The sequence below is a fragment of the Pongo pygmaeus genome, chromosome 22, assembly GCF_028885625.2.
Source record: "Pongo pygmaeus isolate AG05252 chromosome 22, NHGRI_mPonPyg2-v2.0_pri, whole genome shotgun sequence".
NCBI classification, from domain to species: domain Eukaryota; kingdom Metazoa; phylum Chordata; class Mammalia; order Primates; family Hominidae; genus Pongo; species Pongo pygmaeus.
This window is the reverse complement of record NC_072395.2, coordinates 58,517,634-58,533,179: the sequence shown is the minus strand read 5'-3', so window position 1 is coordinate 58,533,179 and position 15,546 is coordinate 58,517,634. Positions and strand designations below refer to the sequence as shown.

The 15,546-nt window shown below is 52.1% G+C and overlaps 1 protein-coding gene across 1 annotated transcript in view; it reads left to right on the top strand.

Moving 5' to 3' along the window:
• Positions 1-4,957: 4,957 nt before the first annotated feature.
• The window catches only part of SLC19A1 (solute carrier family 19 member 1), a 49,378-nt gene continuing 38,789 nt past the window's right edge, over positions 4,958-15,546 (top strand). The window contains exon 1 of the mRNA XM_063659712.1: positions 4,958-5,267. The gene's annotated coding sequence lies outside the window, so the exon portion shown is untranslated. The remainder of the gene's footprint in view (positions 5,268-15,546) is intronic.

Here is a 15,546-nt window from a genome sequence, read left to right as displayed (position 1 = left end):
CTCTTGTAAGCCCCCTCACCATCTGATGCCCTGTGCCACCTGGGACTCTCCAGAGAGTCCCCACTAGCAAGAAGGCCCTCAGCAGATGCAGCCCCCTGATCTTGGACCTCCCAGCTTCCAGAATGGTAAGAAATAGATTTCTTTATAAAGTACCTAGTCTTAGGCATTCAGTTATAGCAACAGAAAACAGACTAAGACAATATTATGGTAGTGTCAGAACTGTTAACTCACACCTCACTGGGAAACAACTTTGTCAGCTAGATTCTAGTGCTTATGTACTGTTCCTTTGCCTTTGGTCTTACAGATTCCCCTCATTCTGAACTAGGTCAGTGCTGTTCCCCCACTCCCTTCAGTGAGGATGTTCCATGCATTTGTAATACAGTTAGATGGTTTTGTCACATTCTGGATTCCATCCTGAGGTCCCTGAGCTTCCTAAATGGTTTTTAAATTTGCATACAATGAGATGTATTCTTTGTACTGTAAAGTTTCACAGGTTTTTGATAAGTTTATAATATCACATATCCACCAATACACTATCATACAGAATAACTGCCCTAAATAATCTCCCGTGCTTTAGCTATTCAGTCCTCCAGCCCTTCCCACAAACTCTTTACCACTGATCTTTTTACCAGCACAATGGTTTTGCCTTCTCCAGAATGTCATATCATTGGGGTTATATAGTGTGTAGTGTTTTCTGCCTGACTTCTTTCACTGAGTCTTAGGCTTTTAAGATTTATCAGGAATGCGTTTCTGTATCTATTGACCATATGGTTTTTCTTTATGTTTATTGTGGTGAATTCCAGTGATTGATTTTCCATTGCTAAACCAACCTTACATTCTTGGCATAAACACCAATAGGTCACAATGGAGTTTCTTTTTTACAGGTTGTTGGGCATAATTTGCTAACATTTTAATTGAGAATTTTTGTATCTACATTTAACTAAGGACAGAGCAGGGTGAAATATTTAAAATGTTGAAAGATCTCCAACAATTTCGAGTTCTATATCCAGTAAAATTATTCTTCAGTGTAAGGGAAAAATAAAAATGTTCTCAGACAAATAAAAATGGAGAGAATTAATCACCAGCAGACATGCTCTACCAGAAATATTAGAAGAATTTCCTTAGGAAGAAGGAAATTATATAGGTCAGAAACTTGAATTTACCTAAAGAAACTAAGTGTTTGAGAATGAATAAATACAAAATCCTTCCCCCCTTGTTCTTAATTGATCTAAAATACAACTATTTATTAAAAGTAATAATCATAATGATATTGGGTGATTATAGCTTATAGATAAGTAAAACAAATGACAGCAATGTGGTAAGGGATGGCAGAGGATTGGGAATATTCTGTTACAAGATACTTGTAGTGTATGTGGAGCAACATAGCGTTATTTGAAAGTGGATTTAGATTAGTTGTAAGTGTATATTGCAAACTCTAGGAAAACACCTTAAAAATTTTTTAATAAAAATTGATATGCAAAGAAAAGAAACATATGGAATGTGTACAGAATCATGTAAGATGCTCAGTTAAAACCAGAGAAGGCAGAAAAATAATCTCAAATTGTGTTTTCATCTTCAACCAGTTTAAAATACTTTCCAATTTCCCTGTTCATCGTTTCTTTGACTGGTGGGTTATTCAGTTATCTGTTTTCAGTTTCTAAACATTTGGAGATTATTCAGAAATCTTTGTATTATTGATAACTGATATATTTCCAATTGGCCAGAGAACATAGCTTGATGCAGTGAATCCTTCAAATTTATTGGGAATTTTTTTTTTTTTTTTTTTTTTTTGAGACAGAGTCTCGCTCTGTCGCCCAGGCTGGAGTGCAGTGGTGACATCTTGGCTCACTGCAAGCTCCGCCTCCTGGGTTCACACCATTCTCCTGCCTCAGCCTCCCGAGTAGCTGGGACTACAAGCGCCCGCCACCAGTCCCAGCTAATTTTTTTTGTATTTTTTTAAGGCGAGACGGGGTTTCACCGTGTTAGCCAGGATGGTCTCAATCTCCTGACCTCGTGATCCGCCCACCTCAGCCTCCCAAAGTGCTGGGATTACAGGCATGACCCACCATGCCCGGCCGGGAATTGTTTTATGACCCAGAATATGGCCTATTTTGGTAAACTGTTTTTGTGCAGATGAAAAGAATGTGTATTCTCCTGTTGTTGGGTGACATGTTCGATAAATATTAATTTGACTGATAGTATCCTTCAAGTCTTGTCTGCCTTTACTAAGTTGTCCGTCAATTTGTTCTATCAGTTATTGAAATGAGGTGTTGAAATCTCTGACTGTAATTGTTGGTTTGTGTACTTCTCCTTACGTTCTAGCTGTTTTTGCTTCATGTATTTTGAAGCTTTATTAGATGCGTACATGGTTAGGGTTGTTAAGATCTCTTGATGAATTGATCCCTTTATTATTATAAAATAATCCTCTTTATTTCTTACAATGTTCCTTATCTGATATCTACTTTGATATTGTAACAGCCACTCCAGCCATCTTTTGAATAGTGTGATGGTATATATTTTTCCATCTTTTGATTTTAAACCAATTTGTATATTTATATTTAAAGTGTTTCTCCCTGTCAGCAACATAAAGTTCAGTCTGGCTTTCTTATCTAATCATATAATTTCTGCCCCAGTTGAAATGTTTGGGCCATTAGAACATAATTGTGATTATTAATACGATTGGGTTTAAATCTATTATCTTACTTTTCTTCTCATATTTGTTCCATCTGTTATTTTTTCTTTTTTCTGCCTTCTTTTGCATTGTGTTTTTAATTCCATTTCTCTTCTTTGTTGGCTTATTAGCTATAATTCTTGTTTTTTCTTTTATTGGTAGCTTTAAGATAAATAGTATATATCTTTAACTTATGCAGTAATGTGATATTAAAATAGCATCTTTCCATTCCTTCTCACACCTTTTTTGCTGTTGTCAAACATTTTTAAACCTCACAAATTTTTTTTTTTTTGAGACAGGGTCTTTCTTACTCTGTCATCCAGGCTGGAGTGTGGAGTGCAATGGCACGATCATGACTCATTGCCACCCTGACTTCTCGGGCACAGGAGGTCCTCCCATCTCAACCTCCCGAGTAGCAGGAACTGTGGCACGTGCCACCATGCCCGGCTAAGTGTTTGTATTTTTTGTAGAGATGGGGTTTCGCTACATTGCCCAGGCTGGTCTTAAACTCCTGAGCTCAAGTAACCCGCCTGTCTTGGCCTCCCAAAGTGCTGGGATTACAGGCGTGAGCCACCGTACCTGGCCAAACTCACACATTTTTAAACCTCACAATACATCATTAGGGTTTTTCTTTTCGTTTTAAGCAGTTGGTTATCTTTTAAAGATATTTTAAAAGTAAGTTTTTAATATTTGTCCACATATTTTCCATTTCCAATACTTTTTATTCCTTTGTCCAGATTCAGATTGTCCTTCTGTCTGAGGACTGCCTTTAACATGTCATATGACATTTGTCTACTGTTGATGAAATCTTTCAGTCTTTGGGTTCCTAAAAAAGTCTATTTTACCTCCATTTTTAAAAGATGCTTTTCTCGGGTATAGAATTCTAACACTTTTTAAAAATCTGTTGGTACTTTCGGCCGGGTGCGGTGGCTCATGCCTGTAATCCCAGCACGTTGGGAGGCTGAGGCGGGTGGATCACAAAGTCAAGAGATCGAGACCATCTTAGCCAACATGGTGAAACCCCGTCTCTACTAAAAATATAAAAATAAGCCAGGCGTGGTGGAGCATGCCCGTAGACTCAGCTACTCGAGAGGCTGAGGCAGGAGAATTGCTTGAACCTGGGAGGCGGACGTTGCCGTGAGCCGAGATCGCACCACTGCACTTCAGGCTGGCAACAGAGTGAGACTCCATCTCAAAAAAAAAAAAAAAAAGAATCTGTTGGTACTTTAATGAGGTTGTTCCATGGTCTTCTCACTTGCATTGTTTCCAATCAGAAATCCATCCTTATCATTATCTTCATTCCTTTGTATGTGAAGTTTTCCCTCCCTCTGGTTGGTTTTAAGAAATTTCTCTTTAACACAAGTTTTGAGCAATTTGATTATAATGTGACTTGGTTGTGTTGTTTTCTTAATATTTCTTGTGCTTGGGGTTTATTGAGATTCTTGGATTTGTGGGTTTACCTTGTTCAAATCCTTGTTTTACAACTTAAAGTGCCTTAATATTACACACGCATTAGGGCACTTTAAGTTGTCCTGTAGCTCACTGATGCTTTGTCCATTTTTTTAAGTATTTTTTTCTGTATGTTTTATTTTGTACAGTCTCTATTGCTGTTGCTGTGTCTTCAAGTTCACGCATCTGTTCTACTTCAATGTCTAATCTGCAGGGATCCCATCCAGTGTACTTTTCACCTCAGACGTTGTAGTTTTCATCTCTAGAAGTTTAATTTGCTTTTTGTTTTTGAATCTTCATTGTGTCTCCTCCTAATACTCTCTTTTCTTTACCATTTTGAACATATAGTTATAATAATTGTTTTAATGTCCTTTTCTACTAAATCTACCTTCTTTGTCATTTCTAGATCTGTTTCTATGGATTAATTTAGATCCTCATTTTGGGTTACGTTTTCTTTTTCTTTTTTGCATGCCTGCTAATTTTTGATTGCATGCCAGACATTCTGAGTTTACTTTGTTAAATAATTGACATTTTTGTCTTCCTACAAATATTCTTGAGCTTTGTTCTGGAATGCAATTAAGTTACATGGAAACAGTTTGTTTCTCCCAAGGCTTGCTTTGAACTTTTCAGGCAAGGTCAGAACAGTTTTTAGCCTAGAACGAGTTTATCTCCCCTACTGTAGCAAAGCCTTCTGAGTGCTCCACTCCACGTCCCATGGGCCATGAGATCTCTGCTCTGACTGGCGGAACAGGCAACATTCCTGCCTGTGCATGAGCTCTAAGGGTCACTCCTGCTTCTCTTTCTGATGGTCTTTCCCTGGCCTTCAGTATTTGCCTCTCACACCTGCACAGATCCGTACACACCTAGATACCGGAGGAGGCTCTTCCATGGACTGTTGGAATCTACCGTAAATTCACCTCCTTCCTCTCTGATCCATTCACACCTAGTTACCGGAGGAGGATCTTCCACGGACTGTTGGAATCTACCATAAATTCAGCTCCTTCCTCTCTGATCCATTCACACCTAGCTACCGGAGGAGGATCTTCCACGGACTGTTGGAATCTACCGTAAATTCAGCTCCTTCCTCTCTGATCTATTCACACCTAGATACCGGAGGAGGATCTTCCGCGGATTGTTGGAATCTACTGTAAGTACAGCTCCTTTCTGTCTGGGACTCCGTCCGGTGATTTCTGGCCACCTTTGCCTCACAGGCTCCCAGCTGTGTTTCCTCAGCTGTAGGAAACCATGGTTCTGCCTGGATTCCTTTTCCCTGTGCTGCATCCTGGAAACTTTCTCCTGGTCATGAGCTCCGGCAGCTCTAGGTCTCAACCCGTTTGTTTCACGTCTCTCAGGGAGCACTGCACCACGCTGCCGGGGACCAGGCTCTGAAAACATTTTGCTTCACATATTTGCCTGTTTTTTTCAGTTGTTTCATGGGGGAGAGTGAGTCTAGGTTCTGCTCCTCCCGCGCTGTTAGTGGAAGTTTTCAGAACTGGCCTTTTGAAAAACTTCCCAGAGACTGTCATAAATGTTCCGTAGTCACTGGGGCTTCCCTTTACGATGCTGATGTAGCAAATGTGTGTGGTGTCGTGTCGGTGTGATGTGCCTGTGTGGTAAGTGTTGTCTGTGTATCGTTTTCCACAAACATAGCTTTTGGTTCATGCCTGAGCTCTCTGACTGATAACTGTCTTAAAATTAAGAGGAAACCCTTTGGAGTTAGTGTGCATTTCTGGATTTTTCTTTTGTTTTGTTTTGTTTTGTTTTTGAGAAGGAGTCTTGATCTGTTGCCAGACTGGAGTGCAGTGCTGTGATCTTGCCTCACTGCAACCTCCACCTCCTGGGTTCAAGTGATTCTCCTGCCTCAGCCTCCTGAATAGCTGGGATGTCCAGCTAATTTTTGTATTTTTAGTAGAGACAGGGTTTCACCATGTTGGCCAGGATGGTCTTGATCTCCTGACCTTGTGGTCTGCCTGCCTTGGCCTCTCAAAGTGTTGGGATTACAGGTGTGAGCCACTGCACCCAGCCTGGAAGTCTTATCTTTCTTTGCTGTGCAGGTTCCCACCTTCACTTTTTATTTAATTTTTTAATTATTTTTTATTTATTTATGTTTTGAGATGGAGTCTTTCTGTGTCCCCGAGGCTGGAGTGCAGTGGCACGATCTTGGCTCACTACAACCTCTGCCTCCTGAGTTCAAGAAATTCTCTTGTCTCAGACTCCCAAATAGCTGGGACTACAGGTGCACACCACCACACCTGGTTAATTTTTGTATTTTTAGTAGAGATGGGATTTCACCATGTTGACCAGGCTGGTCTCGAACTCCTAACCTCAGGTGATCTGCCCACCTCGGCCTCCCAATGTGCTGGGATTACAGGCGTGAGCCACCGCACCCGGCCTCACCCTCACTTCCAATGCAGCGTCCAGTACTTGTAGCTGGAACCCACCAGGCCAGGAGAGGGAACACTGGGAGGTGTCCGGGCCCCAGACCTGCCATATTTAATCCTGGCTGCACAAACACAACACTGTTCTAACTCGAAAGAGGTTCATTTGTTACAAGTGAATGGCATGGCAAGTTACTGCAATAGAATACTCAAATATTTATTTTATTCTTTGTCAATTATTTTTAGCACATCTTTTAGGGTCATTGCTCGTTCCTGTTTTACTTTGGTCGTGCTCATCTGAAGGCATTTGCCCCCAGCTGGGTGTTGTTCAGACCTCTTGCCTCTCTTGTCTTCTCAACAAGACTCGGTGACATTTGCTCTCTCCAAGTGCACTGCAGCAGAAAATACTGTGGTTCGCAAGGCAGGGAAAGTGGATTAGGCTTGGTCGTTTATTCTCGTTCTTTCCTTCTTCCCTTGCACATGGGTGGCTGGGAAGCAGCTTCGTTTCTAAGGGCCGGGAATGACCACGGCAGTGGTAAGAGCAGCAGCTGAGGCTGAGCCAGGCCATGAGCATCCCCTCCACCAGCCGTGAGAGCGCCTTTTTATCAGGGAGAAAGCAGGATCAGAGAGGCCAGCTCAGAGGACAGCGCCGATTCACCGGGGCTCGGGCGTCCCTCAGCTCCAAGCCGATTCTCTGGGGCTCGGGCATCCCTCAGCTCCAAGCCGATTCTCTGGGGCTCGGGCGTCCCTCAGCTCCAAGCCAATTCTCTGGGGCTCAGGTGCCCCTCAGCTCCAAGCCGATTCTCCGGGGCTTGGGCGTCCCTCAGCTCCAAGCCTGGGTGCTGCTCTTCTTGTTTCTCTGTTTGGCCTCAGCCCAGCATTGGGTTTGTCCTCCTCATTGGCACTTGGCCGCTGTTGTCACCACTCCGCAAGGCCCCTCACCTTTGTCATTCCTCTTCTTGGTCCCTCGAATCCTCATTCCCAACTCCAACCTCCGCTCCCCTGCCCCGCCGTGCGCGGCTGTCCTTGCTGGTGTTGTCTCTTCCCTCCTGTTCTGGAGGAGTGTGTGTCTCTTTGTTTGGACTCTGATTTCGCTTCCTACCAGGGTGCCAGTGCCACATCCCATTCCCACATGGCATCTCCAAGACCCCTCCCTGCTGCGTAGTGGATTAGCTCCTGTGGGCGCCACCGTGGGCACCCTAGCGGGGATACCAGTGCCACATCTCATTCCCACATGGCGTCTCTAAGACCCCTCCCTGCTGCGTGGTGGATTAGCTCCTGTGGGGGCCATAGTAGTGGGCACCCAGTGCGCTTTGCCTGACCCTCCCCAGATGATGGACATGGAGTGTCCCGCTCCTGCCGGCCTCACTGAGCCGTGGGCACGTCCCCGTGTGGGCCCTGTGTGGCTGTGGGAGGAGTCCTTGAGGGGTGGATCCTGGAGAGGACTTTGCCGGGCCCTGGCGTCCCCACCTCTCAGGGCCAGGCCGCTCCCCAGGAAGGCTTCACGGTTTATGCTCCATGAGTGACCCCAGGGCTCCCCTAAGCCCACGTTCCAGCCACACCTGGCACGAGCCAGTTTCCTACATTTTGGGAGCTGGGGGGTGTGACGTGCTGCCTCCTGCAGAGTAAGCTGCATTTCTGACATTTTGGCCCCTGCGGGTAGTCTGTTCACATGCGGATCCTGTCTCTGGCGCTGTGGCCGATTGCCTGAGGTTCAGCTGTGCCCACTGCCCATGTGGAGGGCTGTCTGCCCCCATCATCACCAGAAATGGATGTCACAGTGAAAATAAATCTGCTTGTCACACTGGGGGCCATTTTGACAGCAAATTCCATGTCTAGCAATTTCTCTTAAAAATACCCTGTGTGAAGGAATGGTGCGCATTTGAATGACTAGTTCTTCACTGCTGTTAATGAGGAACATGGAAGCTCTGTGTGTGCTGACGTGGAACCACCTCCGAGCCAGTAAGTGAGAAAACTTGGCACGCAGGTGTGGCCCCACGTCCGGAGGTCCATCTGCATGCCCCGGGCTCCAGGTTTGGCCGGGTGCTCCCTGGACAGAGCTGCAAATCAGAATCCACAAGTACCTGCAGGGGCCTCGATAAAATAAAGACTGAAAAACAACTGGAAAAAAAATATATAAATCTTAGCAAATCTTTGCAAGTTGGAGCTGGAAGACGTGGCATTCCCGTGGTCTCCGGAGGACCCTACCTACCGCTGGTCCCCATGGGGGACTCGCCCATACCCTTGGCCGTTTTCAGTGTGTGTGTTTGTCTCCTTGTTGGTGCGTGGTGACACCTCACCGACCTAAATACACAGATGGGGGCAATTCCTTGATGGACCCGGGACACCGACACTCACCCAGCCTCAACGTTGCGACGTTTCCACACAGCTGAGGGGCTGGCAGTTCTTCATGGTGCTTTTTGACTTATGTTTTTAGGTTGGATGCAAGCACTTCTACCTGTCTTTTCCTTTGTGATTTCTGCCACTGGCATCCCTAAATTTATGTAGTTATTGACTTCCACATGAAAATTCAATTTAGGCCACGCACGGTGGCTCATGCCTGTAATCCCAGCACTTTGGAGGGCTGAGGTGGATGGATCACGAGGTCAAGAGATCGAGACCATCCTGGCCAACATGGTGAAACCCCGTCTCTACTAAAAATACAAAAATTAGCTGGGTGTGGTGGTGTGCACCTGTAATCCCAGCTACTTGGGAGGCTGAGGCAGGAGAATCGCTTGAACGTGGGAGGCGAAGGTTGTAGTCAGCTGAGATTGCACCATTGCACTCCAGCCTGGGGACCTAGCCAGACTCCACCTCAAAAAAAAAAAAAAGAAAAAGAAAATTCAATTTAACTGAAATGTGTTTTCCTGTGTGCTGAGAAATTGGAACACAGCTCCATCTTGTTCCAAGCAACCAGGTGGCCGTGCTCTGTCCTGCCCTGGGAACAAGCCTGCCCTGACTCCCTCAGATTCCCGGCCGCAGGGCTCCCTGTAGCAGCTCCGCTCCCTACCTGTGCCTGCCCTTGCTCAAACCAAACGCAGTCCTCTCACACATTTATTTCTGGAGCTGAACTCGAGTCACACTGGCCACATGCGAAGAAGAAACACCCTCTGCAGCCTGGTCACAGCCCCACCACCTGCTGCATCCCTGGGAGGATGCCCAAGGCTCGCCAGCCAGCACCCCTTCTGCAGCACCACTGCCTTCCCGGGTTCTCGGGTTCTCACTGCAGTGACAATTGGGGCGAATCCTTCAAAGCTTGAAGGGCCCACTCAGGATTTCTCAGCAGCCAGAGCTGCAGGCCCACACCCTGGGGCCAGGCTGCAGAGCCAGCATGTCTGAGTCCCAGCTGAGGTCCAGCCAGCCGTGGCCCACCTGGACTTGGGGGGTCTCAGCCTGTCGTCTTGGATGCTGGGTGTCATACACTTGTCTGGCCTGATCTATCACCGGCTGTGTGGAGCCCGACTAGAGAGCCTTGGCCCCGAAGGGTTTTCAGAAGCCGCCTCCAGTCTCTCGTCAGCACGGGACGTGCTAACCACTGAGCCCAGGCTTGGAGATGATGCCGCTGCTGTCTGAATCTGGAGCCACTTGGCACAGACTGCCTTGGATGGCACGACACTAAAAATATCCCCAAATAGGTGGCCTCCTGGTCATGCCCTCCAAGGAATGGAGCTCATGTCTAAACAGGAATGATTCCATCAGAGATGCAGGAGGCAAATGTGAGCATCACACTATCACTCCCCACGCCACTGGGCTCAGGAGGCCAAGTCCGAGTGGCCAGGGCACGGCCACCCCCACACCCGCTTCCCCTCTGCAACCGTCTGGGCTGCATCTGTGCTGTTAGTTGAGCAGAGGGCTCAGCCTGAGCCAGGACAAGCTCCTCACTAGCATCCCCGAGAGTCACCAGAGCTCAGGACAGGGTCCAAGAGAGGCACACCGTCTGAGTGTGGTGGAGGGTTGAGGCTCCCCGGGAGCCTTGGAGCATCCCTTCTGCTCAATTCAGGGCAGTGAGTGGCCTTGGTTTGGGCCCCTGCACCCTGGTCCTGGTCACTGCACAGACCCCCAGCCTTTGCTCCTCTGCTCTGGCCATGAACCACTGCAGGGCTGTGGCTGGAGCAGGACACTCCAGGCGGACCCTCACATGCCAGCAGCCCCCGGGCCCACCCGTCTCTGTGACAGAGACTACCAGCAAGGTGTGCAGGGCCCGGGGCTCAGGGCCAGGCTGGGGCCACAGGGCACAGGCCAGCACCTGGTTTACCCAGAGCAGATGAGAAGCCTCAGGAGAATGTGGCAGGGGCTACAGGGTCAAAGCTGGGGACTCCAGGATGTCACGAGGCCAAGGTCTGGCTCCACTGATAGGGAAGACCCATCTCCCGGGCCGCTGCCTGAGCCCCAGTGCCCTGGCCTCGGGTTCTCTGTCTCAAATCCCTTCCTGCTGCCAGGGCTCCAGCAGCCCCAGGGCCCAGCCTCCAGCTCCGTTCTTCCTGAGTCCTGGGCAGCTCCATGCAATGGGCGCCATTGTGCAAGGAGCTGACACGTGGGGAGACAGTGGCTGGTGCCCAAGTCCTGGCACCAGGGCACTGGCCAGGCTAGGGCTGAGCCCAGGGGAGGCTCTGTGGCGTCCAGAGGCCTCTCGGAGTGGCCAGGCCAGGGCTGAGCCCAGGGGAGGTTATGTGGCGTCCAGAGGCCTCTCAGAGTGGCCAGGCCTCTGAGGCGCCGTCCCAGGAGACACATGCAGGCTGGTCGCCGTGCAGGGCCCCAGGAAGCCCCGGCCACAGGTCTCCCACGCCACCCTCCACCCCGCCTCTCTCCCCATCCAAGATCTTCCAGAGGACGTGAGAGAACACTTAAAATACTTTGGTGCAACAGAGACAGATCAGCCACAGAGCCCTTGACAACGTCCTGTTCTGTCCCATCTATGGCAGCTCCGGCCATGTCCCTGGCCCCGACCCCGTGTCTCCTGGTGCCATGGCTGCAGACAGGTGTGTCTCTGGCTGGTTTCGTCTGCACGGTGTTTTGAGAAGAATTCAGTTAGTTTTAATTAGTATAAATTTAATCAATTTTAATTAATTTTAACTAGCTAATTTTAAGTCTTTAATTAGTTAAGAAAGGGTTTCACATAAGAATTACAGATTTCAAGCTTCTCTTTAAAAGTTGGAAGCATCAAACACCCAAGCCCGGGTGCTGGTGGGGAGCAGCAGGGGAGGACGAGCTGCTGACCAGCGGGCCTGGCTCAGAGCAGTGTCCAAACTCGGCCCTCACAGGCCCCGCTGCCCTGCCGCCAGAGCTTGAGCTTGCAGTCTTGGGTCGGCCTGGTCTTTCTGTCTGCGGTGGAGGTAGAGACGCTGACGTGCTCAGCTTAGGAGTCTCAGGTCTCCCCGAACCGCAGGCCGTGAGGACCTCTGCTGGTCATCCCCCAGGTGGCTGGAGCCACCCTCTTCCGGGGACTGGAACGGGAGCATCCTTGTGGCCTGAAGGGGACCGTGCTGGTGGCCACCCGATGCTCAGGCCCCTCTTTCCAGCTCTGTGTGCCCCACCCCAGCTTCTGTTCTCAGCTTTGACCCGCGACCTCCGACCTTCAGAGGGTTAGGGTGGGGGTCTTCCTGGAAACCTCAGGGGAGCGTCTGTCCCGTGGCCATCTCCCGGGTGTAGCCCTCGCTGCATGCGCACCGTGGCCATCTCCCGGGTGTAGCCCTCGCTGCATGCGCACCGTGGCCATCTCCCGGGTGTAGCCCTCGCTGCATGCGCACCGTGGCCATCTCCCGGGTGTAGCCCTCGCTGCATGCGCACCGTGGCCATCTCCCGGGTGTAGACCTCGCTGCATGCGCACCGTGGCCATCTCCCGGGTGTAGACCTCGCTCCATGCGCACCGTGGCCATCTCCCGGGTGTAGACCTCGCTCCATGCGCACCGTGGCCATCTCCCGGGTGTAGACCTCGCTCCATGCGCACCGTGGCCATCTCCCGGGTGTAGACCTCGCTCCATGCGCACCGTGGCCATCTCCCGGGTGTAGACCTCGCTCCATGCGCACCGTGGCCATCTCCCGGGTGTAGACCTCGCTGCATGCGCACCGTGGCCATCTCCCGGGTGCAGACCTCGCTGCATGCGCACCGTGGCCATCTCCCGGGTGTAGACCTCGCTCCATGCGCACCGTGGCCATCTCCCGGGTGTAGACCTCGCTCCATGCGCACCGTGGCCATCTCCCGGGTGCAGACCTCGCTGCATGCGCACCGTGGCCATCTCCCGGGTGTAGACCTCGCTGCATGCGCACCGTGGCCATCTCCCGGGTGTAGACCTCGCTCCATGCGCACCGTGGCCATCTCCCGGGTGTAGACCTCGCTCCATGCGCACCGTGGCCATCTCCCGGGTGTAGACCTCGCTCCATGCGCACCGTGGCCATCTCCCGGGTGCAGACCTCGCTCCATGCGCACCGTGGCCATCTCCCGGGTGTAGACCTTGCTCCATGCGCAGCGTCGCGGTAATGTCACTCACTGGGCCCACGGGGACCACGTGGTTCCTGCCTCAAGGTCCGCGACCCCCTCCCGGCACCTCCAGGACCGCGCACCGCGCATGGGCGGCAGCCGGGCCCCTCGGCTCGCGCGAAACTCTGCGTGGGTCGCTTTCTGCGAGGGCCCGCCGTTCGCGTGGAGCCCACCCTGAACGGGAGGCTGCGGTCCCCTATCCCCGGCGCGCTGCTGCGCAAGCCCGTCCCCTTTCGCCGCCGTCCCCGCCGCCCCCTGCACCTCCGTTCCCCGCAACCCGCGCCGCCCGCACCGCCGCCCACGCCGGTCCCCGTTTCCCCCACAACCTCCCCCATCCCCTCCCGCCCCCAACACCCCCCACTGACCCCCATACCGTCCCCGCCGTCCCCTGCAACCCCCACCCCCACCCCCACCTGCAGCGCTGCCGCCCCCTGCGCCGCCCCCTGCGCCGCCCCCGCCGCCCCCTGCGCCGCCCCCTGCGCCGCCCCCTGCGCCGCCCCCGCCGCCCCCTGCGCCGCCCCCTGCGCCGCCCCCTGCGCCGCCCCCGCCGCGAGGCTGCTGGGCTGGGACCCGCGGAGGCTCCGGGCGCCGCTCGCCCCCTGGTGGCCACTCCCCGCGTTGCGTCGGGGAAACCCGAGGCCTCCAGGCGCGCGCACGGCGGCCCCGCACATAACCTAGACGTGCTCCAATGACTGGGCGCGGGGTTCTGGAAACATCGACCCAGGGAATGGACCGAAAGTACCGATGTCGTCAAAGGGGCTGCTTCTGGGGAAAGGCGAGGGGCCTCGCCGTTGAAGCCAGGAACAGGGCCCGCTGCTGGGACTCAATGAATGTGGACAGTTAAAAGCAAATAAAATGGGAAAAACCGAAACAGTACGAGGAAGGTTCACTTGTCAACTTGTCATAACAATAATAGTAAAAATGATAGCACAGCAGCTTTAGTCACCACAGCCAAGCGGAAGGAGGCGTCCAAATGTCCATCCATGAATGAAAAATCAAACTGTGGAGACGCACACAGGGAGGATCGCCGGACTGAAAGGAAGTTCCCACGCTGCTGCCCCGTGCAGGGACCTGGAGACACGATGCTGAGTGCCCCTGGCCAGGCACAAAAGGATGCGCACTGTGCGTGGTTCCACTTAGAGGCCCCGCAGTGGCCAAACCCGGCCAGAAAGTGGGATGGGGGCGCAGGAGATTGGGAGGGGGCGCGGGGGATTGGGATGGGTGCGCGGGGGATTGGGATGGGGCGTGGAGGATTGGGAGGGGATGTGGGAGATTGGGAGGGGGCGCAGGGCATTGGGAGGGGGCGCGGGGGTTTGGGAGGGGGCGCGGGGGATTGGGAGGGGGCGCGGGGGATTGGGAGGGGGCGCGGGGGACTGGGATGGGGGCGCGGGGGACTGGGACGGGGCGTGGGGGATTGGGAGGGGGCGTGGGGGATTGGGAGGGGGCGTGGGGGACTGGGATGGGGGCTCGGGGGGATTGGGAGGGGGCGCGGGGGGGATTGGGAGGGGGGCGCAGGGGGGATTGGGGGTGAGTGTGTCCTGGGTGCAGAGCTTCAGTTTTGCAGGACAAAAGCGTTCTGGAGATGATGGGAGTGATGGCCGCACAACAGTGTGAATGTCCTTAATGCCATTGATGTGTGCGGTTAAAAATAGTTAATATGGTATGTTTTATGTTTCTTTTACCACAAAAAAAAAATACAAAATAATAACAGCAAGGCCTAGGGCTGGCACTGTGATGGGCTGGGCTGCCTCCGGCTGAGCCGTGTCCCCTGTGGCTCCTCGACTTTATCCCGGGGACCCTCATGGGCTGGAGGAAGGATGTGGCCTGGAGTCATGTCCTTCACACAGCACCATGACCCTTGCACAGGTCCTAAAGGTCAGCGGCTCCCGTCCCCTTAGGCCGGTGGCAGGGATGCGCTGTGCCTGGAAGGACCAGTACAGCTTGCAGGGCAGGACCCAGCCCCAGCCTCTGCTTACAAAATAGCACCCATGGCAGCAAAGGCCCCTGCCCTCCAGGCCCAGCCTCCAGCGAGGCCCCCGCTCCGGTCCTGCCCCAGCCCTAAGCCTGGCCACCTGCCGCCCGGGTGGAGTCTTGTTTCTTCTCAGCATGGGTGCTGAGTCCTCCGGGTGAGTGAGATAGTGGAATCTGCTCTCTGCGATTTCCCAGGAGGAAGAGCTTCCATTGTGCGATTTCTTGTGTAAAAGTGAGCACACGGGGCCCCACAGAGAGCTGGGGCTGGCGCTGCCCTGGATGCCCCGTTCTGGGCGAGAGGCCGTCTGCTCTGCTGGTGACTGTAGATTATAGCACACAGCCATCATGTGTTTTGTGCAGTGTCCTCCTATCAGCACAAACGCAGGGACAGGGTGGACGGGCGGACCAGCCCAGAGACTCCCGTGTCAGGTCAGACTCATGGCCCAGGAATGACCTGCAGGCTCCGCATTAGGGGTCTGGGACCACACCCAGGGCCAGGATGAGATTGGCCCCAACCCACTAAGACCCGCTCCACTCCGCTGAGACCAGCCCCTCTCTGCTGGGGCTGGCACTGGCGCTGTCCCGGGTGCCCTGTTCTG